This window comes from Mesoplodon mirus (assembly GCF_964341445.2).
Source record: "Mesoplodon mirus genome assembly, chromosome: 8".
Classification (NCBI taxonomy): Eukaryota; Metazoa; Chordata; class Mammalia; order Artiodactyla; family Ziphiidae; genus Mesoplodon; species Mesoplodon mirus.
Genome location: NC_138984.1, coordinates 13,103,327 through 13,128,573, shown reverse-complemented (window position 1 = coordinate 13,128,573; position 25,247 = coordinate 13,103,327). Strand labels below are relative to the sequence as shown.

General features: G+C 39.3%; 1 protein-coding gene across 1 annotated transcript in view; it reads left to right on the top strand.

Annotated features, from left to right (window-relative positions):
- NYAP2 (neuronal tyrosine-phosphorylated phosphoinositide-3-kinase adaptor 2) overlaps positions 1-25,247 on the top strand; it is a gene marked incomplete at both ends in the record, with an annotated part of 260,124 nt that overhangs the window by 215,371 nt on the left and 19,506 nt on the right. The gene's annotated exons all lie outside the window — the stretch shown is intronic.

Genomic DNA, 25,247 nt, shown 5'->3' with positions numbered 1-25,247 from the left:
TGCTTTTATTTTTCTGTGTGTGTATGGGTGGGAGGGATGAGCTGTGGCCGTCTGTGTTTTCATCGAAAAAGGAAAGTCTTTCTTCCTTGTGATTGGTGAAAGTTTCTTTGCTGTTTGTTACCTAATCGTTTTTGTCTCTGGTTTCCATCATTCTGTAATATAAATGTAAACTTGTACTATATGTACTGCCTTAGTGGTTATTTTTTTAAAGTTCTTTCTCTCTTCCATGTTTTGTGTACTTTTATACTGTCTCCGAAAATTTATCAACGTTTGATAAATTTACCGACTTTGTTTTATGTAGATTTATTTTTAAATGTTTTGTCCACAACACTTGCACAGATGTTGTCAATGAATTTGTACATATTGTTTAGTTCTTATCCTATTATACTGTAATATTTGTGTCCATCTTACTTTTATTTTTATTTAGCTTGGAGCATGATTGTAAGACAGTGAATATTGATGTCTTGATAAATATTCATATACCGACTCATTTGGATTGAACATGGCAGCTAGTCTTTTTTCATGGCCATAAAGACAAATTGACCAACCAGATAATCTAGGTATTTACCCAAAACTGTAGATTAATAAGGCAATCTTTAAATAAATGACTTTTCTCTCTTATACCAAAAATATCAGAAATGTTCTCAGTAAGGGAATGTAAGTGATTATGCATGGTATATGAGATCTCTATTATCATTTGGAGAAAAGATACAGGAAATAAAGGCATAAGCTACAGTATCATTTAATCCTTTATAGTACAATATGTTGCTCTGATGTTCATGGGTATATGCTTGTGTACGGAGGATATAGTATGGGGAAAAATCACTACATATAAATGTTCTATCTATAATTCATCCAATAGGAATTCAATACAATGACAATTTGTGAAGCTTAATTGTTGTTACTGTTAAATATATTATGGGTGTTAAATAGGATAATGCCATCCTGGAGTGGTTTCTCTCTGCTTCCCAGCTTTAATGTTCACTTTCATAAAGCTCTTCTGAAATTGTAAATTATAAAACTAGCAATGATACCTCCACGGGAACTGTCCATTATTGATTAGCAAATTACATATTCATCAATTATATAAATGTCAAGCTATTTTAAAAACATAACCAGGAAGAATAATTGCATTTTTTTCTAATGGGAGACAGGGTGCTTTATAGTATTTTGGTCTGGCTTAAATATGCACAGGATTTGATTCATGAATATATGAGATATCTACAAATGCAAGAGATAAGAGGCTCCTCTCAAGAGCATCTCAAGTGCCATTTAGAATTTCTTGTGTCTTAATTTAACATTTTAAATGCTTTGTAACCAAATGAATCCACCTCAAACACTTTTTTGTGTATAAAAGAAGTAGAAATAATAAGACAATGAATAAATAAATAAATAAATAACACAATTAACCTCACTAAGATAAATTGCCACCTTAGTTGATTAAAGCTATTCCAAAATATTACATTTACAGATTTTCAGAGCTTAAAAACTTGAATACAGAAAGGAGAGAACTTTAGCTAGCTGGCAGAGGATTGCATTAATACAATCAATTTTCCAAGTATATATACCATGCTATTGCATTACCTCAGTATCTCAGAGAGGTTTTGTGTTCTTTGTTTTCATTTGCTTTTTTTCCTAATTATCTTTATAGTTGTTTCATCCTACGCCCCTTCAATTCTCAATGAAAGCAGTTTCCTGGGGTAACTTACAGAACAGAAACAAGGTACAACATTGTACCTTTGCATTATCAGCTCTTCGCTTACCTGGTAGGATGTTCTTCATTCTTCAAAATACAGCAACAGGAGAAAGACCCTCTTGTTACTTAGATGCTGCACTTTTTCTCTCCAACCAGGAGAAATTCTGGCACACAGCCACATCACAGAAGGGGTGTCAGGGCTGCAAAGTAGAAGGCTGGCCTCTGAATCTCTCCCCTGTGGCTTGTGACCAGATGTAGTATTCACCTCTTCCCATATGCTAGCGCTAATGGGGTAAACATGGCTCAGAAGAACCTTGCTCTGCATTCCTACAACTTGGAATTGAACTAAAGGCAATGGGTACTTATTGAAGACCCTCTTCTCACCTAATTCCCATGCTCTTGACTGAGATGTCTCCTTAAGTTACAACCAGGATGACACTGCCCTAGGCTTAGTCACCCCAGGCAATGGTGAAAGACATTTAAAAACATTGAATATTCATACACAAACTAGGATAGGGAACACCTAGCATTATCCAACAAATAATCATCCTGGTCACTTTTTTAAAAAGTGTTTTTCCCCCACTGGGATTCCTGATAGCTATTAAAACACAGAACGCTTAATAGACAATTAATAGACTTAATAGACAATTAATAGACTTCTTACTAGGAAATCTTTGGAAGACCATGTGATCTGTTTCAGACAAACAAAAGCAGTCACTGAAATAATTCCAGTAGTGCTTATCTATTGAGGAGTCTGGCTTTAAGAAGCCATATTACGGGACATTTCTGCTCATAGAGAAGGAGCTGTGTTTTTTTTTTTTTTTTTCCAGGTTGTTCACATCTTATCTCTTTTCAGCTCCCTCAGTACTAGTTTTTCACCCACCACTTCAGATCATGGTTGGAGCTTTCTGAGAAGTATTGCAGGAGGAGACAGAAGGGACGGAGGTTACTCCAGCAGAGATGGGTAGAGCTGGCCAAAAGGGACTGTCGCCCACCCCCAGGAGCCTAGGCCAATGATGATGGACCACCCCTAAAGAATCTGGAGTAGTGATTGACTGACCCGCCGAGGAGCCCGGGGTGCATAGTGACTGCCCACCAAGGGCATTTGTGTAAAAATAAAAGTGGAGGTAATGTTTGCTTGGCTATGCAGTCTGTTTCGGCTTCAGGTAATATAGGAGATACACGATTTGTAGAAATGTATAGTCTCATCTGACTGGAACTTTAAAATACGTAGGAGAAGACGGGAAGCTCAAGAAAGAAGTATGAGTTCCAAAGCATTTAGAGCTTCTTACACAACGTGTACTACTCTCTAAAGCTCAGTGAGATGAAAAATAGATCTTTTCTTTCTTAATTCACTCTTGAATAAATAGAGCAGTCACGGGGCAATTAGGGGAAAGTGACATTTCCTTGGGATTTTACGGCAAAGCAGCCCCATATTTTGGCATTTGTCATAAAGCAAACCTTTGGAAATTAAATTGAATGTCTGCAGCTTCCATGAGAAAGCTATTTTATTTTCTTATTTATAAGAGCAAAACTGTATAGGAGAAATATTTTGAACTTGAAGCACATCACATCACTTTATCTTTTTTTTTCTTCTGTAGTGAAGTAGAAAGCTGTGTACTCAGAAGAAAGAAGTGTGAGTGCCTCTATAGACAGCAAGTGCTGTTCATGTGATTCCCTCCATCTCTGGGCTATGGTGTTAGGGACCCCCATTAATCTGGAGATGCGGCCATCTCTAGTTTTACTGCAGCAAGTGATGGAATAGAAACTAAGGAGCAGGGCCATGAGAAAGCCAGTCTTTAAAGGAAGGAGCAGCTAGGGTGTGTCTCCAGACAAAAGTGCCAGCTCTCTTTGGAAAAATGTTCCCAAGAAATGTTTGTACTTATTTTTCTGGGAAGGAAGGAGATGAGAGCCACATCCTCTCTCACACACACACACACACACACACAATCATGCACTCATGAACACACACACTTCACATTTTTTAAGTAACAGACCCCCAAGTCGAATCAGGGAATCACAGAGCTAACAATGACCTAAGTGTTGAACTGAGAATTCACCTTCTCTCTGAGGTTTGTCAATTGTTCTAAACTAGATTATCTCTGATTATCCTTGATGTTGGGAAGGGGGTAACAGAAAGCCATCTGTCACTTCCTTTGGACATACATTTCAAAATCTGAGAGCCCCACATTTCTCTAGAAATTTAAAAATCGCCCCTGAAGCCGTTATCTCTTGTTCCGTGGGCCCTGTGTGGCTTGAGAGCTGCCTTCTCACTAACCAGAAGAGGCCTTGCCCAGGCTGGTCCATGCTGTGCGCTTATAAGCTGTTATCCAGGGAAACAAGCCGAGTTCCTTTCAACTTGCCCCTTCAGGATTATTTCTCAAACATTTATTTCTATTGATGGCAGTCCTCTGGGCTCCCTCCAAGCTTCTAACATCCTCCTTTCGCTTGAGGACCCTGCTGGGGCCTTATGAGAGCCTGCATGGGCTCCTGCAGAGCAGAATGCTTTCTTTTTTCCCATGCACTCCATGGCTATATCTGCACGCCAGCATGTGGTCAGCTTTCCTAGATAATGGAAGAACGTATTAGCATCCATAGCTTGATGAATGTCTAGGGTGTGTTTCTGGACATACCTGGATGTCAAAGTTGTTTTCTAGATACAGTAAAAAAAGGGAGCTAAATCATCCAAAGTTAGAAATTAGGGATCAGTGCATATGAAAGACTAAGACTGAGAATTTAAGAGGATTCCCTGGCAAAGACTTTACCCAGTTTACAGTGTGACACTTAGTGACTTTGGTTGACTTACTAAATATCTCTCTCGATAAATGTCTCTTTCTATATATCCTCGAAAAAATGTTTTTCTCACACAGTCTAATTTTGTCTTTTCTCTTGGTCTTTAATGCCTTCAGAGTAGTGAGGTGTTTTGATTGGTCCCACAGCCTCAGTGTGCTTTGCCTGAAAGCTTTGAGCAGACCATTGCTCTTTCGCAGCCTGTGTGTGAGGTCTGGGCTTTTGTAACTCTCAGACAATCAGGACATTTGCACACAAAACTTGTAGGAGCCTGGAGAGCATGAGGAAGACTAAAGACAAAGGGATCCTGAGTATAGTAACATAAATACTCAAACAATGACATGGAAAGGAATTCTAATTTCAGCCACTCGATGCCTGCCCACATTTCTCAGTAATGTAAACTTAAAGGGTATGTTCTTATTTAATTTCAGCTTCTGTGCCTTGGATCAGGTAGAAAAATGAAAACAAACCTAACATCTGAAATAAAATAACACACAGAGTGAGAGCTGGGAGTTTCAGTTTTATTCAGGGACTTACTGAGGACAATAGCCTGGGAACTATAGTTTCTCAGATAGCTCTGAGGAACTGCTCCAGAGAGGTGAGAAGAGAGACCAGGGGAGAGGGGTACGTGCTATCAAGCAAACACCTCAGTAGAACGTTACTACTGCTAGTCATGAAGAAAGGCTATCTCAATTAATGATAGTAGTGTTTTTTCTAGGTATGTGAAGATGCAAGCATCCAGGTTCATAAAAAATTTCTCTTGAAATATTTCTAACTCTCTGAGGGCCTGTTTTTGCCTGTTTTCCCAGGGCACAGAAAACCTAGTCCTGATCTTCACCCTGAATTCCTTTCAGGGTGTATTGCAGGCCACTGACTGCAGTGGCCAATGACTTAATCGTTGTAGAACTGGATGGCGAGAGACATTCCTTGCCTTACAAGCTCTAACGGTAGAAAAGCTTCAGTTCTCTTTCGAATTCCTATGCTGCCATTAGTGTAGATGTGACTTGCTTTGCCAAGACCATACATGCTTTATTCCAGCCCTGGGTCCTGGAACATATGTGTTATGAGGTTTCATCTGATCATCTGTCTGTACAATGTCAAGTGTTCCTGTCTAGTAGTTAAGGTTTTGTGTTTGATGGGAGAAAACAGAGGAAGGAGCAGAGTATGTGGGTGGGGAGCATGTGGCTCCCCAAGTTAACGTGATGAAGGGGCCCCTTTTCTACTATCCCGTGCTTAAGTGTTGAACAAACCTTTTTTTGAGACCCTGTGGTATTCCAGGTCCTATCAGGCCTGAACTAAGAGAATGTTTACATCACATTTGTACCTTTATATGGCTGGTTTGATCGTATACTCAGGGTTACATCATATGTTGGAAATGGTAAAAAAAAAAAAAAAAAAAGCAGAAACAGAACATATAACCAATTAGCAAAAGCTGAACTCACTTCATTCATTCATGCACAGAGATCCCCACCCTCACAGAGCTTCCTCCAGGCTATGCAATAGGTTTTAAATAACTCCTATTGTTTTTTTCATCCTGCATACAAGTTAACCTGACATATATTTCCAAACATGGAAAAGCCTGATCGGGGGGCTTGGAAAACCCCACTGAGTTTACAATGCCATGTAAAGATAAGATGTTTACAGCATCTTATTGGAGAAGGGTTTATCTGTAAGAACTTCAAATTGTAAAATAAGATGTTATCTTAACAAAGATTATGTTACAAAGAAATTATAGTTATTTGTTATAATAATGTTATTTACCAAAGAGATTGGATCTAGGCTTGTGAAAAGTGGAATAAATTCATGTTACAAATAGGAGTGTCAGTGGTTATATTGGTCGATTGCTATGTATTATGGTATCATTGCATTAAAATAAGGCAAGAGCCAAAAAGTAAACAAACAAAGGCTTTGTCTTATGTGCGTCCTCTACAGTCCTGTCCGGTGGATTTATGAAAATGGGAGGCTTTAGTACTTTGTGGGGCTCCCCGTAATTAGTGCCATATTTATAGAGGAAACAAGATTTTGTTATCACCTTTAAATAACAGTAATATGTGTCATGAATTCTTTCATACAAAGAACTCAGAAAAGATCAGGCGTGTTCAGGGTGGTATGGCCGTAGACCAGATGGTAGGAACTCAGATTGCTTTCCAGGACAGACCACAATCTGAACTGAGAAATTTTGACATATTATGCAGGCATCGTGTGCTTGTTAACTGCTGTATATTTCACGTGGCAGAATATTTGGGGTCACTTTTTAAAGGCCAGTCGTCTCATGACCAGTCTCTCAATAACTTCAAGATTGAGTAGAATGAAACTACACAAACCCATCCCTTTGCCCCCATTCCAATCCCCCAACCCAATAATCTTGCATTTATGCCCTTGGAGTAGGAGGCAGAGTGTAACTGAACAAGAGGATGTTCTCTGAGAAATCTTGAACGCATTGACAAACAAGGGTAAGGGTGGGGCAAATGGACTCCCAGGGTGTCAGCCTCTGACTACGCCTAGTCCCCCGTACCTGTGTGCATCCTCTTCAGCATCAGAATTGTCAACTTAACCATCCAGCTACAGGGGAAGGTGTGAAGTTGCTGAGGTATAAAGCCCAGCATTCTTTAACATGTGGAAGGGATAAAATGTGTCTAGGGTTCTTAGGTGATGTTTGCGGGATGAAAACCACGTACCATTTGCTGTCATCTCTGATGAGCTTATTGTGCACCAGGATGGTTTTGAAAGCTTCCTTACATCATGGTAGGTGTGCTCTCTACAGCCCTACCCCATTATTATCCCATGACAACTAAGGATACTAAAGTGAGGTTACACCTTGTCCAAGTTTTGTACCTTTTGTCAAAATGATCAGTCTATGAGTCCCAACTATGCAGCTGGTTAAAACTGTGAGGTTTAGAGGATGTAAGACATCCATCAGAACCCTGGCTCCACCCGTTGGTTGCTGTGTGACCCTGAATACATTGCTCAACTTTTCAGAGTCTGTTTTCTCATCTGTAAAATGGGGGCAGTATTATCTGCCTTGTATGGTTATTGAGGATTAATAAGATAACATATGTGTGTAAAGTCCTGGAAGACATTACCTATTAGAGAAATAAGAATTCTTTCCCTTATAGCTTTTCCTTCTGCCAAAATGCAACTTTCCTGCTTGCTGGCAAGTCCTAAGGAGAAGAGTCATTGTAGGCAGTGGTATTTCAAAAGGGATGGGCATGGAGGGAACGGCTCTGTCCGCCCTGTATCACTGACCTTGTATAGAACTGCTAGCACGTGGTGTTAATAAAAAGCAGACAGTTTTTTAGTCCGTTTTATTACTGACTTTAAATTCTCTAGACATTGTATCTCTTTACTGCCAGCATCTGAGACAGGTTGGTTTCTCCTACCACCTCTTGGTACACTTGATAGGATTATATTCATTATTCCTTCTCCTCCAAATAGGAAGTTAGATATTTAGTTATTTACCATGTAATAAGGAGTCTGTATCTGGCATTTCTTCTTTCCTTGTAGGGTCCCACGTGTGGTTTGGAAGTAAAGTGAGTAGAAGTCGACTAAGGGTATCAGTTCAGAAATGTCATGGGTCCCCTAACACTGCTTTACTCTCCTACTTGGGTTCCAGTGTGAATGAACGTAATGAAAACGTTAGAGCTGCTGGGGACGCTGTTATCTGCAAAGACACAGGATACAGTTGTTGCAACTTCAACATTTACTGAAAGTTTTCCCAGACCACACTTTGAGAGGCTTTGTTGTCTTATCTGCATGTGTATTTACCCACAAGCATGTCCATTATGATGTGTTATCCCACTATATCAGTTTAACTTTTATATGCCCATTATATCCATGTCACTTGTTTTTGTTTATTGTTTTTATGTTTTTCCTTTTAAATGAAGAAAGCACTAAGAATATTGCATTATAAATGTTATGAAAACAAGGAGGCCTAAATTTTATCAACATTCCATCTTGCCAAGTGAATGTGTGCCAATCTCATCCCAATATATGGAGATCAGTTGCCACTACTTGGTATTTCTTACGCAAAATCAGAGGCAAAGGAGTATCTTTTATTTTTTTATTTATTGTAGTTTTTGGAATCCTCACTTGTTCCTCTTCAAATGTCAAGGGTGGTGTAGTTTACTAAGCTAACAATAATATGGATGTGTCTGGGGAAGTGAAGCTAAAGATTTTAAATCCATTTACTGTCACATTAGTCTATACCATGTGTTTTCAAGCAGATCTATAAAGTTTCCAATTCCGTGTCAATTTTTTTTTTTTAGAAAATAGAGGCTTTGGGAAGCAGTTGAAAATATTTAGCTGCTTGATTTATTCAAAATGTCAGTAGAGTTGAAAGTGAAACTTTGGCTTCAAGTCTAGAGGACAAATTATGAATTTATAACTGTAGGTCTTGTTTGAGTTGTACACATAGAGAGCAATTGAAGGAGTATTAAAGCTTTACAGATTGATAATTCCATTTGAGAACTAAATGCTATGCTTGTATTCTGCTGCCAGTTGTTAGCAGACATCGCATTTTAGAAGCCTTCCCCATCACAGGCTCCAACTGTAAAAATGCAGGTCAGGCCCTAGATGGGCTGGCCAACCTAGTTTGGGGAAAATCATGTAACATTGGGTGGATACGTGGCGCCACCTAGTGTCTGAAGTGAGCTTTGCAATCTGTATTTAGGTTTTAGAAAGGATTGAATTAAAACTGCTTTATGTCAGAGATGATATGCTGTTTGGGATAATAAGCATAATGCTTATAGAAAACCAGGACAAACTTTTTGTATGATATTTGTTTTGGACATTTTTCATTACTTTAGTTTTGTAATTTTAAGCTGTCTAACTTTTAAATGCACCTTTCTATACTTTTGTGTGTGGGGAGCTAGTATCACAGCCAGTGATCTCTGAGTGTTATATATTATTTAGAATAGATGCAGATGTTTTCAATAGGATTTATGACATTTTCTGCGTATTGTATTTCTCTAAATCCAGACTGCGCCTCGAAAAAGGGGATCATCAACCCTATTTTGAAGACCGAAAAGTGAAGGAACAGAGATAGCTTGGCTGAATGGAAGAACTCCTTCTTGTTTTTTTTTTTTTTTTTTTTTTTTTTTTTTATTTTGCGGTACGCGGGCCTCTCACTGTTGTGGCCTCTCCCGTTGCGGAGCACGGGCTCCGGATGCGCAGGCTCAGCGGCCATGGCTCACGGGCCCAGCCGCTCTGCGGCCTGTGGGATCCTCCCGGACCAGGGCTCGAACCCGTGTCCCCTGCATCGGCAGGCGGACTCTCAACCACTGTGCCACCAGGGAAGCCCCCTTCTTGGTTTTGTTTGAGATTAACATGCTTAACACACATGGCTTAAGATTAATTCCTGAAAAGAGCAGTCTCCCTAACCAGTGGGTAAATTTACCTCTAACTTAAGTTAGTGTGGATTAGCAAGAAATGTTTACATTATATTAATATTGGTTCAGAGTTAGACTACACTTGACTCAGAATAGTAAGTACAGCCACATTGTGAGTGCCTCACTCAGGGAGTTCAAGAGAGCTTCAGTTTCTCCACCCAGCTCACCTGCTGGGCAAATCTTTGTTCTTTATTCTGTGCTGCAAGTAAACATTAGCCTTCAGGTGGAAAGCACCTTCCCCAAATAAAGCAGATTTCTAAAATGGTTTTCACTGAGGGCTTATTATGTGCTTGGCACAGTGTCCAGAATGCTGTATCATATAATTTTATTCTCACGATATGCTTATGAAGTAGGCAATATTATCCCCATTTTACTCATGAGAAAATTGAGGCTGGAGAACCTGTTACCTGTTGAAGGTTTATAGCTAGGAAGTGGCTGTATGGACATGAGGTGTAAGTCCAGGAGGTTCTAGCCACTAAACTTCTGCTTTATTTTCTACCATAAATAGCTGTCTCTCCAAATTTGCTCTCTTTGTAAAACTCACCTTCCTTCATTTTCTTTCATCCATTTATTTACTCATTCTTTGACTTTCTGGGTCTCGCCTTATAACTTTTCTAGATTAAAAGCTACATAGCAGAGGGGCAAATTCAATTCAGACTTCAACTGAACAAGGCACCACCTAAGGCCAGATTTCCAAAGGTGAGACGGGGTTGGGACTGTAACTCCTGGAAGGAAGCTCACTGTCACTCAGTTGCATCATTCTTTTGTGGACCACGGGCTGGTGTTGTGAGAGCTCAGCCATGCAGGCATGTGCGTGTGCGTGCCTGTGCCAGTGTGCACGTGTGTGCACACTTGAGAATCTCAACACTTGAGTACATCTAACTCTTTCCGCATTCTGAAAAGAAAATACATCCCCTTCCCAAACATGCACTCCTGAACCCCAGCATCTAGACTACTCCTGTAGATTTAGCCAACAACACACAAAAAACCAAAAATGCATTCAGTGAGATTTATCTGGCTTCTGGGCTTTTACATCCATCCAATGAGCAGACACTTTAAAGAGGGTGGGGAGGGGTGGAGAAACAACCACACTGTCACTTCAAAGCCTTTGTTTTCTAAAGTAAATGCTGCATTAGAGCTAGTCAATAATCCCTGGTTGTCAGCTATTTTGACGGGGGTAGTATGTGGAATGCTGCATATAATGACTTCCTTTCCAGAAAATGAGGAGGTTATTTGAAGGAACAAAAGGTATCAGGTGTAATCTTACCCAACCCAGTCAACTTTGTATATGAAAGTGGGGAGAGGCCTTTCAGGAGAATCCAGCAGAGTCAAAGTCACTTGCCATTCAGGATACAACCTAGGAAGGAACACAATCTCTGCTGTCACTTCTCTGATATAAACCCCAGTAATGGGACAGGAACCCTTGAAGAAACCTTATGTGGGAAGTGCTTACATCCAATGGTGGCTGTCCTGGGCTTCATGGAACTTCCAGGTATTTTGATTTCTACATCTATATGAAATGAGATAATTCATATGAAAGCACAGTTTAAACCAGAATGTTTAAATGTAGGTGCCTATTTTCAGTCATTCACTTATTCAACATATAGGCTGTTTTTATTAAACTTTTTAGTTGAGTAAAGAAGTGCAAAGCACTGTCTCGCCTCTAAGAAAGCGTGGTGCATTGGGGGAAACAAGACAAGCCACAGGACAGGAAGGCAGGAGGAAGTGAGCCTGGGGACACTCCAGCAGCTTCATGGTGTGGCTTTTCTTGGATCCAAACTGCCTTACAAGATGACCTTGCAGTTTTATGAGAGGCTCAGTGTCTCTCTCCCTTTTCCCCAACTCCAGTCTCCAGTGTCCCCCTGTGGCCAGATCCATCCTCCAGAGCAACAAGAGTGACCATGTGTTGACCCTTCCATGCAAAATTCTGTAAAGTCTCCCCATTGCCTACAGGATGGAAGGTAAATTGCTTTGTGTGGATTTCAAAGCCTGTATGATCTGGCCCTTGGAATACCCTCCTTAGTCCTGGGCTCCTGGCAACTCTGACTCATCCTCCAAGTCTGGGATCAAGTGTGTTCTCTCCATCTTTGAGACTGTCCCAGCCCTTCCAAGCATATCTTATTTCTCCATATCTCCTCTATGTAATTTCCATACACAATGGTAAATAACCTTATTTTTGTATTAAAGGACAGCACTGTCTGAGGGATGCTATCCACTGTTTTGCTACCCAGAAAAGCAGTCTGGAGAAAGCCAGGTTAGATAAATTCCTTTAATATCAGAGTTTTATGTTTGTAGATGTGCATTGGGAATTGCAAAGAGGAGGATATCATGTCATGATTCTTGAATATCTCTGGCCAGATAACCCCTTTTTTATTTTTCCAAGGAGCATCTCTTTTTTCTTTTTTTCTTTTTTCTTTTTTTTTTCTTTTTTTTTTTTTTTTTTTGCGGTACGCGGGCCTCTCACTGTTGTGGGCTCTCCCATTGCGGAACACAGGCTCCGGACACGCAGGCTCAACGGCCATGGCTCACGGGCTTAGCCGCTCTGCAGCATGTGGGATCTTCCTGGACCGGGGCACGAACCCGTGTCCCCTGCATCAGCAAGTGGACTCTCAACCACTGCGCCGCCAGGGAAGCCCGGAGCATCTCTTTTGATTCTAAAGATGCAGAGTACAATTGTTTTCATTAGGTTGTAGGCTCTTTGAGAACTGGTATGTATATTTCAACTCAGAAATCTCTAGTAGTCTTAGTCTGTATTTTTTTAAAATTTATTTTATTGGAGTATAGTTAATTTACAATGTTGTGTTAGTTTCTGGTATAAAGCAAAGTGATTCAGTTTTATATATATATATGGTTATTTATATATATATATGTTTATATATATATATATATATATATATATATATATATATATATATGGTTATTCCATATGGTTTATCTTAAGATATTGAATAGAGTTCCCTGTGCTATACAGCAGGACCTTGTTGTTTATCCATTCTGTATATACCAGTTTCCATATGCTAATCCCAAACTCCCAGTCCATCCCTCATCCACCCCCCCACAGATGGCAACTACAAGTCTGTTCTCTATGTCTGTGGTCTTAGTCTATATTGAATGAATAAATTAAAGCTAAACATGGAAATAGATAAGCATCTCATTGTAATACTGTTATAGTAATTCGCAGAAGTGTTTGGGCTCCTGACAGGTGGCTCTGTACACAGTCATCACATATGCTCACCCCAGCTATTTAATGAACTAGTTTTACCTTCTGTTGGAGACTGAAAGACAAATGTTAGAGAAGAGAATTGAAGTGCAAGTGCCCCTGAGAGAAGTAACAACACCATGACTGCAACTCACACTGAAAGAGAAATCTCTATTCACCTCATTCTTAAACATTGATTTTTTTTAAATTCAGCTTTATTACTAGAAGGAGAAAGAGCATACCATGGACACCACTTTAGAAAAATAAACTCTAATTATGCCAGAAAGAAAGGTGGGGCAGGAAAAGATGGTCATATCCCAGGTCTCAGGTGAGTTCCTGGGATGCTGCCGAGTGTGGGATCTTGGCTTCGTGCAGGAAAGAATTCAAGAGCAAGCCACAGTAAAGAGAAAGAAGGTTTATTCAAGGAGATACACACTCGATAGACAGAGTGTGGGCCATCTGGGAAGAAGAGACAGGCCCCAGGGTATGGGGTTGTCAGTTTTTATAGGGGTGGGTCATTTCATAGGCTAACGAGTGGGAGGAGTATTCCAGCTATTTTTCGGAAGAGGTGGGGATTTCCAGGAATTGGGCCACGGCCCACTTTTTGACCTTTATGGCTGGCCTTGGAACGTGGTGCCAGTGGGTGTGTCATATCTGTGCTGATGTGTTACAATGAGCATATCCTAAGACTCAGGGTCTAGTGGAAGTCGACTGGTCCGCCATCTTGGACCTATTTGATTCTGATCAGTTTATGTTGTGTCCTCGGACTATGTCATTCTTTTAAACAGTTGTGCCCTGCCCCCTTCCTGTCTCATAATGATGCAAGTGTATATTTAGGACAGGATATAAACTGGGATTGGAGCAAATTAAAAGCTTTCAAATCTATAACAGAAGGGATTATAAAGCCCTCCCTCCATGAAGAGTTCAGTATACATTTCATCTTTTAAATTAATGTAAAATTTATATAACATCTATACTTCTGACACCAACCATAATGTGTGTCCATCAATTCAAATGCTGATGTATGGGATTTTTTTCCCCACACCACCTAGCAATTTTCCAACTCCAGCTGGGTGTCCTACAATTTAACTCAATTCTGACACTGTCTACACAGAGACAGCATCAGGTCCCACAGGTTCAGGGCTCAGTCCCACAAGACTGCTCCCACTTCAGACATCAATCCAAGTCCAGGTTATTACCTGTGCTTCATACCAACCAGCTAGAAACCAGAGGTTCTCACAACTCTCTCCTTGGGTCTAATTCATTTGCTAGAGCAGCTCAAAGAACTCAGAAAAATATTTTATTTACTGGATCACCAGTTTATTATAAAAGGTTAGAACTCAGGAACATCCAGATGGAAGAGATACATGGGGCAAGGTATGAGGAAAGGGCGTGAAGCAACTATGCTCTCTGAGCGCTACATTCTCCCTGAATCTCCATGTATTCACCAACCTGGAAGCTCACCAAACCCCCTTCTTTTGGGTTTCAATTGAGGCTTAGTTGCATAGGCATGATTGACTAAATCATTGGCCATTGGTGATAGAATTTAATCTTCATCCCATCTCCCCTCCTTGGAGGCTGGGGAGTAGGACTGAAAGTTCCAACCCTCTAATCATAGGACTGGCTCTACTGGCAACCAGGCCCCATCTTAAATACTGTCCAAAGGTAACTGCCTTAAATTAACAAATGGCACCTTTCTTGCTCTCATCACAGGAAAGTCCAGGGGTTTTAGGAGCTCTGTGCCAGGAACAGGAATAAAGCCCATGTGTATATTTCTTTTTATAAATCATAATATTGTCAGGGAGGAGGACATTTTCCTCCATCCTTCTAGGTTCTTCCAGCTGGTCTAAGAATTAAAAGGACATGAGATAGAGTAACAGGAGAAAATCAGAGTTTAATAAATTGTATACAAGGGAGATACCCAGGAAAATTGAGTAACTCACCAAAATGGCCGAAGCCCTCACCTTAAATATCATCTTCAGCTAAAGATAAATGAGGGTGTTGGGGGTACTGGTTTGGGACTTCACAGGGGATGAAGGCAATTCATATGGAGATGGAAAAGCAAATGTTTGATAAATAAATGTTTGCTGGGCCAGGCAGAGACAATGGGACACAGAGAAGATTTTAACAGACTTTACTGGGTTCTTCTCTGTTTACTACCTATCACCATAGATAACTATAGTATGAACAGAGGTGTTTACCATACTATAGTTATCTATGGTGATAGCTTCCTTCCTGTAACAGGTTCTCTGCATACATTCTTTTAGGCAGTTAGGGGAAAGGTCAAAGGTTTATCCTGAGTCTTTTGGGCTTTGCTTTTTTTTCAGCCTGAAATAATCCACATGCCAAAGAGACATTTTGGGGTGATGAATTTTGTTTCTGTACACATCACAGTCTATATATAGTCTACTATACTTTGCTTAACTTCATGTAGATTTTCTCTGTACAAAATTTTGCATAAGGTTATTGAAGCTGAACTCTTTTTCTTTTATTTCTTGCTTTCTCTCTCTCTCTTTTTTTTCCTATTGTTTTGCCTCAGATATACTGGGCAGATGCCCTAAACATATGAGAACTTGTCCTTTGGGTGATTCAGCACTTTTTACCTGCACAAAGAATTTCTAAAATTATTCCTGCAGCCAAATGTAAACACAAAGGCAAACAGTTAAAAGCAAATTTTAAAAGATGTGAAAACTCTCAGTGACAAAGAGCTATTTGCTACTACCGTATATTGAATTAAAAGGAAGTCTGCCTTTGTGTTGTACTGTCTTCTCAAAATGAGTTGCAGGAGGGGGACTGTTTTAACACAACTTATTGACTATGTGATGAACTGAGTGTGAAGATTTGCAGAAACTGCCAGAAGAGAGCAGCACTTCATCTTTCTCGACCTCCTTTAAAAGTGGGTCCCAGCAGGCGTGATCCATTTCAATATTCATCACGGAGATGGAAAGAAATGAGGTGGAGGAGTGAGGTCAAGGGGCCAGCCAGGTCGGGAGTAGAACACGTCATGTCTTTTTTTCCCTCCTCATCCTGTCCATCATCTTTGCTCTCCCTCCTAGCTGCTCCCAGGGGCTTTGGGTGGAGTGGCTGGACCCAAAGAAACAAGATTCACTGGAAGATATTTCTAGCAGTGATTTGACAACCTTACATTTCACAGCTCTGCAAACAGTCACCTGGAGTCTGGGCCAAAAGACAGTGTGGGTAAAATTAATGTTTGGCCATTTTCCCTTCTCCTTCCCTTTCCAAGACCTCCATGCTCTAAATATCCTGCTTCACACAAAATTATCCAGCCAGAGTCCCATGTCTTCTATTTAGTCTGCCATCTCTTGTACCACCAACTGAATGCTAATAACTAATGTGTATAACTGTCATTGCTGATGACTAACATGTGTGACTGCCACTGACAGTTTGCAGCAATGAGCATTAGCACTTTACAGTTTGCAAATTGCTTTCGTACATTCACTCAGCAAATGCTCATTGTCCACTTGGTCAGCAGCAGATGTTCTGACTGATGCTCAGTAGTTGATAAGAACTCCTTGTGTTCAAGGGAATTTCAGCCGAGTAAAGGATACACACACACACACACACACACACACACACACACACTTGCAATTAGTATAATTAAGAGGAGAGTAAGCAGAAGATAGAGGGATTAACTGAGTTATGAGAGATGTCTTTGAAGGTGGTCAAGCATGATTTTACAGAAGGGGAAGTGGGTACATTTTCTTCATGTTTTAATGAAAGAGGGTGGAAAGCCTTACAGACTGGGAAAGAAGATTTGCAGAGGAGTAGGGGGTTTGAAACCATACAATCTGGACAAAAATGCAAGCAATTTAGCATTACAGTAGTAACAAATGTTGAGGAAAGAAAATTGAAGGAAAAATTATAAAAGGATGAAGAGCTAATGATAAAGTTCCTGGAGAATTCAGTACCAGAAACAGGATTATTCTTATAATCCTTATTTTACAAATAGGGAAAGTTATCCACCCAGGGAAGAAATTTGCAGAGGAGCTGTTTCTTTATAATTCAAGCTTTAGTACCTGAGATCATGTCACAGAAGCCTCAGATGAAGGTGGACAGGGTTGTAGAGGAAAGCTCTTCCCTGGACAATTAGCATTACAAAGAGAAAATTGTTAACCCCAATAAATCTTCAATCGGTAGAATATCTAAGAGCATTCATTTGTCTGTTTTTATATTTTTTAACTTTGAAAAATTTTCCAGTGACAGAAAAGTTGGAAAGCTAGCACACTTGTATACTTTTAAACGCACACACACAAATATATTTTAATCATGGCACTTCCACTCCATATATTTAAACATGTATGTCCTAAGATCAAGGACATTCTTCTAAACAATCACATGCAAGAAAGAAGTCAATAAATTAGAATGGTTCAATATTACGGTCTCAAATAAAGCCCATTTTCAAACCTCTACAAGTGCCCCAGTACCATGCCCCTCCCCAATCTTGGACCCAATTGAGGATCATATATTACATTTGGTTCTCATAGCTTTTTAAAAATCTCTTTTAATTATGAATTCTTCTCAGTCTCATTGATTCCAAGGTACTAACGCTTTCAGACTCCAGAACAGATTTTTTTTTCCTTTCAGAAAAACCCTCAGTTTTGATGTGTCTGATTGTTCCTTTGTGATTAGGTTTGAGTTAAACATTTTGAGCAAGAAGGTGAAATGTGGAGGTCTTCTCAGAGGATAACCCGATGCATGATGTCAGTTTATTTCACTGCTGGGAGCACGATGCTTGATCACTTGGTAAAGGCTGTTTCTCCACTCAGTGCTCTAAGTACCAGGAGGGAGGAACCATGGAAGCTGCCCTGAGTGTCCACCACAGGATCAAATCAGTCAACTAAACATATTGTGTCTCTTGTATTTTCTTTAAAAATAAATTTAAAAATCTAATTTCGTTTGATCGATTTCTAAGTACATTTGATATTTTCTATTGTGACCATCGCAACAATTTTGCAAATCATCATCATTACTCTATGTCTGATGAGAAAACTGAAAAACACAAGGCCAAGGGAACTCTCAAGTTCATGTAGGTGTCAATGGCAGATGTGGGACTTGAACCCTCTCCAGTCACTCTCCAAGCAGTGTTCTTTCCTGTACTATCAGCTGCAATCTCATGGGTATCCTGTCCATTTTCTATACTGCTTTTCACCACTAGAGGGGGGAAGAGGACCTTCAAAGTTAATATGACTGCATTTATCTGGGCTAGAAATCTTTTGACAGTCATTAAGTTCAATGCTGGGCGACCCTTGAATGAATAAAGGAAAGAGAAAGTTGTGTTCCGACCGACTTCCCCTCTTTTTTTTTTTTCGTTTGCTCATTTTAGGTTAAAATAGATTGAATATACATTAACTATAGACATTATTGCATGAGATTAAAGATGAGTATGATTATCAACAAACTACAAAATGAATATATGGCCCACATATAATTTAGGAGATTTTAAGCAAAAATATGCAATTGGTTGTTCGTTTACAACATATATTATCTACCTGTAAGCATAAAACATGGTACATGCACTTATGGAATGGGTGTTAATTATACTACTTTCCATGAATCTGTCCTTTACCTTTTAGAGATAAGATCAAACGTCATTATGAAATGTGAATTTGGCATTTATTATACTGTGTTTTTTAAAAATTAAAGGTCCCCAAATGAGTCTCGGCAAATTACATCTTCCCTTATCACACATAAGACATCATGATTAATTCATTTTTAAAATTTTTCACTCCCCTGGAAAACTATGGGGTAAAGCTAATCTTTACACTGACTGGATTATAAAAACAAATGTTCTCTAGAGATATACACGAGAAGCCTACATTCTTAATCACCGGAGGTAACAATAATAATAAAATTGTAATTATTTAGTGGAAAAAAAAAAAACAGAAAAAAGAAAGTCTCATGTCAACCTGAGAGCAGAATGTACTGGGCAGACATCAGCTTGGTCTATACTTTGAAAATCATTGGGAAGTGCTAAAGTGAATAACATAAAACATCAAAAGTGTATTCACCTTTAAAGAGTAAAATGAGGAAAATGTAAAATAGCCTTCAGTTCAGTGACAGAAAAGGTATAGCGCCAGACTTTAAAGAAAAAAAAAAAAACTTTAATTTTAGTTCTGTGCCATCATAGTCGAAGTGCAGAGAGTGAAAACATTAAAAGACACTATGTTTCGAAAACGCCTGATTAAAACCCGTTTTGAGTATCACCTCTGAGAAGAGTCGCAGTTGGTGTGACCCCGTGCAGAGGTCAGGGGCGCAGTGATTCACGTTCTTTGAGGGACCCTTGAAGCAGCCTTCAGATGGAGATCTTTGCTTTGCACATTCTGGCCCATTAAATTACACCCTCTGCTCTGAACAGTGGACCTAGTATCTGCGGGTCGTCCTCTGGACGGATGTGTAGGTGGGCCATGATGAGTTCCTCTGACCAGACCTGTTTCACACAATTTTGCTGTGGTTCCCTCTCCATGGCCCTAACGATGTACACAGAGGCCAGCAATAAAGGGTAGAGACAATCTGTTTCTCATCTCAACTAAAGAGGCAGGTTTGACTACAGGAAATGGGTGCATGCTGTCTTGTAAAGTATTTTTATTAGACCTGAGAGTAAAATCCTGGAATGTTTTACCGGGAGACGTCATGAAATCTTCCCTTTGGAGGAGATTTTAAAACCACAGCCGATTCCCAAGCAGATGAGTGTCTATTGCCACCAGGGGGTGCTATTGACTAGTTTATCTCTTCAGAAAAATACAGTTGTTTTTTTTTTTTTTTTTTTTTTTTTCTCTAAAAAATCCTACTATAGGTTTTTGGCAATCATTTTGGGAGCATCAAATAATAATTCAAAATTTTTATATGTTTTGGGACGACAGTGATTTGGATTAAAGTCAATTTTCCTAAAATGTATTTGGGTTGGTTATAACCTTTTTTTTTTTTTTTAAGAAAAATAAACATGATTCTTGGATTATTACTTTGAAGCAATAGCAAACTCCACTTTTTCCAGGCACTGATAGGAAATATGGGCACTTGTGAATCAAATTCATGTCATATGTTATGGTCGTGTAACGTTTTTGGTAGTAGGATTCTAGTACCGATGAGCAATTATTAGACATGCAGGATAGTCAGAAAGCTCAGTCTCCTTTGAGAACTGATATTCGGTGAAACAAGAACAGTTTAGGGCACCAGCAGTCTTAGCTCCTATCCATTCTTCCTTGGCAGGGAGGGTGAAACTGCCAAAGGGATCTTCAGCCATCTCTGTACTCACTACCAACTCTCCTCCTTTTCCCCTTCATCTTGGGCATAATGACAAAACAAGGTCAAGGCTGAGGAAGTCGGGCGAGGCCACAAAGTTTAGGGTCTCAATGTTCCTGAGTTGGGTCCAGTAGAGTTTCAGTAACTGGTCTTCTTGCTCTGAGAGCTGCTGGGCAGAGGGAGGAAGCAAAATTAAATGAAAAACGTCTGTTTCTCCCAGCAAGACTTTGATGAGGGAACGGGTGTCTTGAAGAGAGTGTAACTTGCAGAGAGTTTGGGGCTTTGAATATATATTAGGTTGTGGTGTGTGGATTCGGAGGTTTAAAAAGCATTCTGCCATGCCATGTTAAGAAGGGCTATATTTTCTGGTGTTTGCTGATGTAATGCTTTGTGAACTTAACTTAAAAAATAGTCTTAGAGTTTATGAATCCCTCTTAGAAGAATTTATTATCTCTTTATCTAGAAGCATTGGTGAGGAGTGGGGAAGGTTAGTGCATTTGGAATAGTTGACAAGAAATATCTGAGTCCACATTTGCCCTTTGGGACTGTTCCAGGTGACTGTGCAGAGGGCAGCCATGAGTGATGGTGCTATAGTGATTCTTGGAGAAACCAGAGATGTGCAGAGTGAATCAGTGCACAGTGCAGGGTGGACAGCTGCCCTCAGTCTAGAAGCCTCATCATATGACCATGACCCCTGACCTGTTGTTGCTGTGTTGCTTTGTCTCCTTTCACTATTTGAGACCAGGAAGCCCCTGAATATTTGCCATTAGTCAACTGAGAAGTGGAACATGTGTTCCATCCCATATCCCGAACCTGATCTCCTTGCAGGTTCTCCCGGGAACAATCTGTTGATAGAAAACTGGAGGTTATATTTGGTCCCAGTGGAAGTGTCCTGAAGATTAGTTGATGTTTGCCAAGTGCACAGGGGTCACTGAGGTTCAGAGAACTTGAACATGGGGTATAATCTGGAAGTTATACTTCTAATAACATACTGATTTTAGAGTAGATCATGTTTTGGCAAAGTGAGGGACAAAACTTCAGTCTTATGTGTTAACGGGAGAGACATAATGGGATTTATTAATTTCTATAGTAAAATAAATGACTAACCATTACTACCTTCTCAAATCACCGGACAAGACATTTTTTTCACAATCTGCCTAGGTTACATTAATAATTTTCATTAGTCATTGTTTACAAATGATGAAAGAGTTTTCAGTTGCTCCTCTGAAAACTTAGAACAAATTAATAGGTTCCATCTTCAGAGGTCAAGTTCTTTCAGAACTTTTTCTAAAATTTCATGGGAAAGAAGCAATGTTTCCTCCAGTTTGTAGTATTTTGTGAAAGAGAGGAAAAATTTTCTTCTTTCCTGGATATTATCTATTTTTGAATTGCATGATAAGATGTGGGATATAAGCTTGAGAGGCTCAGAGGAATCCCAGTCAGAATATTCTAATTTATGGAATGCATTGCTCATGATATACATGTGCAGATGTGCAGAATCGTTGAGTTTAATCCTGGCTCAGTTATCCCTTGGCAGAGTTTCATGGGCAAATTATTTAACTTTTCTGACTCAGGTGCCTTATCTGGAAAATGGTAGCAATTAAGATGAGCTGTAATTATAGTTCTAAAGGGTATAGGATAATGGTAATATATGATAAAGTGGACAGCATCATTGGTTTTGTTACCATTGCACAATCCTCAAAGGACAATGAATAAATTATTTTATTTCTACCCCAGCTAAGAGAAAGATATTAAAAATATTGTATGAGAAACTTGGCAAGAACGTTCAGGAAAAAATGTAGCTTAACAAGTATGGACACCATTACAGTTGCTTTCGGAGTCATGTTCTCATTTTTGAAGAATGCTTTAGGAAAACAAGTACTTTATTTCAGGGAAAAAAAGAGGTAGGAAAGAAAGTATTAAAAACACTGTATAAGTTGAAATCCTGGTCCTAGGAAAAAATAACACTAACTAGTAAGTGAGATATTTTGCATTAATTATAATATATATGATACAGAGAGAGCCTTGGTATTTTAAAACATTTTCTGCAATGTTTACTTAAGTGTTTGATAATTATATTTGCAGGGGAGCAAAATTTGCCACCCCTAATTATGTCTTTTTGGCAGAAGGATTAATTTAAGCTGATTATTTTTTAAGGCCCAAAAGACTCAGGATAAACCTTTGACCTTCTTAACTGCCCAAAAGAATGTAGATAGAAGACCTGTTTCACGAAGGGAACTATCACCACAGATAACTATAGTATGAAGTAGTATGTAGACAGGGAGGAACCTAGCAAAGTCTGTTTGTTAAAATTCCTCTGGTGTCCCATTGTCTCTGCCTGGCCCAGCAAACTTTTATCTACCAAACATTTGTTTTCCATTTCCATGTGAATTGCCTTCATCCCCTTTGAAGTCCCAAATCACTACCCCCTACATCCTCTTTTGTCTTTAGCTGAAGATGACATTTAAGGTGAAGGCTTGGGCCATTTTGGTGAGTTACTCAATTTTCCTGTGTCTCTCCCATGTATGCATGTTATTAAAATTCTGTATGATTTTTCTCATATTAATTTGTCTCACATCAATTTAATTCTTAGACCAGCCAGAAGAACCTAGAGGGTAGAGGAAAATTTCTTCCTCCCTGACATATTGAATTAAGTAATTCTATTTACTATCTAGTATAACTTAAAACAATACATTTCAGACACATTTGGTAATACATTGTCATTTGAAGAGTGAAGTTTCTAATGGTTTTAATTTCTTTTTCAAATCTATTTTATTATTGACTTTTATCTTTCTTCTAATTTCAGAGAATGCTTTGTCATGTAGAAAGATGACAGGTTGTAGAATCAATCAACCCTGACTTAAAACTTCTATCCTTCATCACCCAGCTCTGGGACCTCGGTTTCCTCATCTGTAATATAGAGAGAGTCACAACTATTTTAGTGCATTTAAGTGGAGACGTGAGATGAGATGATCTATAAAGCAGCTCACACAGTCCTTAATGTGCTGTGATGTTCAGTTTACCTCTTGGCATTTCCTCTTGTCACGTAAATCCCTCCCACACACTCAATGCGTGTTTGGATTCATCAGTACATCTGCTCACAAGTTCCAGTGTTTCAAGTTAGAATGTCATTAGAAACCTCTAAATGTTGTTTTGATGAATTTGACAAAAGAAATCTCTCTCTTGTTAACCAAAGACCTCTCTGGCAGAGAGTAAAAGTTGCTCAAATTTAGAAGTATGGAAAAAGTTCTGGTTCTCTAAAGGCCTGCCTCGTAGGAATGTACCAATGGAGGACAGGAGTGTGGAGTTGATCCCGGGGCTATATTACACATAGCAAAGCGTTGCAGTTTACTTCTAAAGTAAATTCTGTACTACTATGAATGCCAAATATGGCATTGCTCCTTTTCTTATTCTATGGGCAATCATTTGCATTTTTCTACAGTTCTAGAGCTCAATTTTCTCAGAATGTTCATTTTTGTTTTAATTCAAGGGATTGTATGGTGAGCATACATCTTTAAATGACAGAGCTAGCAACTTATATTTATATAAGTTTATTATAAGGATATTATCTATTTCATTCATCCCACATAGTCAAATTGTAACAGAGACTAGTATTTCTATTGTACAAAGTGGAAAGCTGAGGTGGTTCATAACTTCCCCAATGACCCTTCCAATGCAATTCTATTTTCTGAAAACTGGAAATGGACTATTGACTGTGAAAAAGCTAGGGTTGGTTTTGTAATTCTGAACCCACACATTCATTAAAAAAATGTATGTAAAGAAATCGTCACTTATATTGCATGGCATTTCCATAATTAGATTTGTATCTATCCACAGGAGTCTTTTTAAAGATAGGATTAAAATGTTGGAAAATATCATTCTAGGACATTCTACTCTAGATCCAGCTATAGCATATTAAAAAACTAGATGGAACACAAGTTGTCCAAGAGTTATATACTTCCTCATGCTTTGTGTGTTTTTTTTTACATTTGTGATTGTGTATTAGTTAAGTGAGTAACAGAGCTGCTGTAACAGACACAACCGAATATTTTAGTGTTTTTCCCTTGAAAAAATGTTTCTTAGTTGCACAAATCCAATATGGATGGTCCTGGGTGATGGCTGTTCCTGATTGTTGGACAGATCTGGGCTCCTCTGAACCCATGACCCTGTCATTCCTGAGAACCTCTGAGCCTTCTGCTGAATCCTCTGTCTCAGGCTGACAGATGGGGAAAAGGAGAGAGTGTCATGTGTGACAGATTTTTATATGTCTGTCCTGAGAGAGACACACATTCAGAATTCAGTCACAAGTCCCTGTGTAACTTCAAGGGATTGAATACTCAATACATAATTATTGTACACAAAAGTGCATAAATCCTGATAGCAGTGATGGTGCAAAAGTGGAGGGGATGATCTCGGAAGTGCCTACAGTCTTTGGACTTCCTGATGACTTACTGCGTTCATACAGAAGCAGTGCAACTTTGCAGATTCTGAAGTAAGACCTGGCAATTCTATTCCCAGGTGACCCATCTTGGGGCAAGTGATTTGACTCCTCTGAACCTCAGTTATTTGACCTATGAAATTGCAAGAGAAGAAAAATGAACAGCTATTGGTCACATGCTGTTTTCCCGGAACAGTGATATCTATATGATAGGAAATATTTATATATATAACCTCATTGCATTCACAGAGCCACCCCAAGAACTGAGCCACATGGTATAAGACTTAAAAATGGGGGCTGTGGAGTTAGTTTGCCTGAGTTCAGATTCTATTCCATCCACTTATTTGCTCAGTGATTGGGGCATGTTTCTTACTCTAAGAGCCTCAACTGTTCATCTGTAAAACGGGCATGATACTATCGACCTTATAGATGGATGCAAGGAGTAATTAAATTAGCATATATAGGGGCTTCCCTGGT